The 3,515-nt window shown below is 38.4% G+C and overlaps 1 pseudogene; it reads right to left on the bottom strand.

Moving 5' to 3' along the window:
• Positions 1 to 952: 952 nt before the first annotated feature.
• Positions 953 to 1,786, bottom strand: LOC102852273 (annotated as a pseudogene).
• Positions 1,787 to 3,515: the final 1,729 nt, after the last annotated feature.

The following is a 3,515-nucleotide window of genomic DNA, read 5'->3' as shown; positions in this document are numbered from 1 at the left end:
TGGTCTTTCTCTTCCTATTTTTTTTAAAGTATCATCAGTGATAGTTCTTTTCTGAATATTTGGTACAATTCGGTCATGAAGCCATCTGAGCGTGGACTTTTTTCTTTCTTTGGTGGGGGGACAGGTTCTTTTGATGACTTGCTCAATTTCTTATTTTGTAATGGGTCTGCTCAAGTGTTCTACATCTGTCTATGTTAATCTGGTAGTGTGTGAGTTTCGAGGAATTTGTCCATTTCCTCTAGGTTTTCTAATTTATCAAAGTATAGCTTTTCATAATATTCTGATACTATCCATTTAATTTCATCTGATTCTGTTGTGATGACACCATTATCACTTCTTATTCTTCTTATCTGTGTCTTCTCTTTCTTTTCTTTTGTTAGGTTTGCCAATTAACCCTTTTGAAGAACCAGCTCCTGGTCATGTTGATAGTTTCAACTGGTGTTCTGATTTTTATCTCATTTATTTCAACTCTTGTCCTTATCATTTCCTTTCTTCTACAGGCCGTGGGATTAAACTGTTCTTTTTCTGTTTGATGGAGGTGTTCAGTTAGATTATTAGTTTTGCTTCTTTCTTTCTTTTTTATGTGTTTGTCTGCTGTTATGAGCTGTCCCCTGAGGACTGCCTTAGCTGTATTCCAGAGGTTTGGAGATGGTGTGTTTTCTTTTCTTTTTCTTTCTTTTTTTTTTTTTTTAGTAGTAGGTTTTTTTCCCTTGTATATTGTCACCATTTTGAAATGTCTTACCACTGCTACTACCATGTCCTATTCTAACAATCCTTACATTCTTAATACAAAAGCGAAGGGTGGAGTTCTATCTTTAAGAACTAAACAAGCCAAGCATTTTGGACAAATTTTTGGCAAAGAAAGTTCTCACTTTGAATTATTAAATAAAAAGGACAGCCAGATATCAACTGTTATAGAAATAAGATGGAAATTTTAAATAAACTGTTTAAATTATTTTCTTAAAGAGACTTCCTCATTGCCAGAGTTCTTAAATAGCCTCATGGTCTGTTACCCAGAAGCAATTCTTCAAATTATTGATGAATTTGGCTTCCATCTTGGGAAGAGACCCACTTTTTTTCTATAATTGCTTGCATTTTTGCTTAAATATCTTCTACAGAACTAGGTCTCCTTGATGGTTTGGGAGTTTTTCCTGTTTGCTTTTCCCCCCTCCATCAAGATTGTTGAGGTTTTTTTTATTGTGATGTTGACGGTTTTGATTCTTTTCCATTATGATTTGATTTCTGTGCACTTTTGGCTTGGATAACCCAGACAGATGTCTTCACTGATGTTTTTTCCTCAGTTTCATCATCATCAAAATCACCATCATCTTCTTCATCAGCAGGAAGTTCTACTTCTTTCTGTAAAACTCTGATACCACCTTCAGGGGCAAATCTCTTTCCTAACATATTTAAGAGTTCACAACCTGCTCCTCTTCACCATCTGACTCTGCATCTTCCTCCACATCTACTAAATGTTGTCCACTTACACGCACAGGCCCTGAGCCACACTTCAACAGTAAGATCACAGGGGGTATTATTTCAAAGCTCTCAAAGGAGATCATTGGCTGTACAGACATTTTCAAAATTGTCAGTGTTACTGTAATTGGATCTTCATAATTCATTGCCTCCACTTCAACAATGTGCAATCCATCCTTAAAGACAATTGGTGCTCATTTACATCATTATCTACATTCAAGGGATAATCTTTGTCAGCTTTCAGTTCATAAGCAAAAAGGTAGTTTTGAGGCTGCAAGGGGCTTACGTCCATATCCGTCAAATCTTCCATAGATTGGTGGCAAATGCTTGTGTGAGAGAGAAGGAAGGATGGCAGTAAAACACCACTGTTACCAAGAAAAGCGGTGCAGAAAAGAAGCACACCTGGATGAGGTCTTTTCATTATCATTTGTTTTGAGAACCATTTTTAATTTATTTTTTTATTTTGTGGTCACTCCTGCAGGCTGAGGGATAGTGTACTGTGACTTTAGGATGGTCTCTCACATCTTAAGGAGGGACACATATAGAATGCGTGGGCCTTTCATGGCTTTCTTTCCATCCCAAGTGGGTGTCAGCAGAGGTTACTTGCCAAATGAATTAGGGGTTTCTGGCCCAGAGTTTGCCAGCATTTAGAGGTATGTCGGAATTCTAAAACAGTAAAATATTTGGCCTCACTTGCAGGCTGAGGGCAAGTGTGTTGTGAATCTCGGTTCCAACTGGACCTTAGAAGGGCCTCTAGTGTCTTGAGGAGGGACATGTATGGAACACCTGGGGATTTTATGGCTTTCTTTTTATCCCATGTGGGTGTCAGCAGAGGGGACTTGCCAGATGAACTGAAGATGTCTGGCCCAGAGTCCACCAGCATTTGGGCATGCCGGAATTGTAAAATACTGTAGGGCCTGAGAGCTAATGTGTTTGGTCATATAGTCCTGGTGTATTCACTTGCCATATAGAGGTAACTCATGGTTGCTGTAAAACTGAACACTGTGACACTGGTATGCCAAATGCAATAATGGTTCCTCATGGTAGACGGTGTTGGGTGAAGCTCCCCGATTAAAACAAGCTTGGAAGCAGGAGTGGCATCCATTTCCAAAACAGCTCATCTCCAGAAAGCCTATGAACCTGGAGAAAAGATGAAAATTATACAAGTGTACAGGTCTTTCGTTCATAGGGTCACTATGAGTGTCCTACAACTCGAGGCACTTAACAACAACACATAATCATGTTCTAGCAGGGTAATATTTAGCTACATGGGGGAGTTTTACAAGCTTTACCATCTTATCATTAATTGCTTTGTAGTCTGAAAAAAATACTTTGTATTATTTCAATGTTGTTGTTTTTTAATTTGTTGAGGATTGTTTCTTGAGAATAGACCATGTGCACTTGACAAAAAAGTAAACTGACTTTTAGTTGAATACAGTACCTTGAATACATCCACAAGGTCCAGGTGATTGATTGTATACTATAGATCTTCTACATCAAGTCAACCTAACACTTGGTGAGAGTGTTGTGTTAATGTCTCCTACCACAATTGTAGTAGTGTCTATTTTTTCCCTTTGCAAACAAGGACCAGATAACTATGCCTACTTTGATTACTCATATTCTTTTGATATCCTGACTGCTGGTGCCAAGAATGTGGATTGTGAAACCAAGCAAGATGAAACTGTCAACATTCTCTATCTATCATGGTGCTGCAAATTGGCCCAGGTGCGAATCTTTATTTTGTTAATTTTGAGCATCAATTCATTTTGAAGACTGCAGTCACTGAACTTTTGCAGCAAACACTTAGTTCCTCCTCAGTTTCAGTAAGCCAGGCTGTATTATCTGCATAATGGTGCTGGCAAAACTGGACTTCTACCTACAGAAAGTAGAAGCAGGATACACATCTCACAACATACAGAAAAATCAATTCAAGGTGGATCAGAAATCTAGCAATAAAGCCCAAAACCATAAAGCTCATAAGAGGCAAAATGGGACCAGACTTAGCAGGCCTACCCATGGTATAAATAGGCTGGCAAATA

Source organism: Elephantulus edwardii, unplaced genomic scaffold (genome assembly GCF_000299155.1).
Source record: "Elephantulus edwardii isolate Elephantulus edwardi_28Jun2011 unplaced genomic scaffold, EleEdw1.0 scaffold00137, whole genome shotgun sequence".
Taxonomy (NCBI): Eukaryota; Metazoa; Chordata; class Mammalia; order Macroscelidea; family Macroscelididae; genus Elephantulus; species Elephantulus edwardii.
This window is presented reverse-complemented; position numbering and strand designations above follow the sequence as displayed.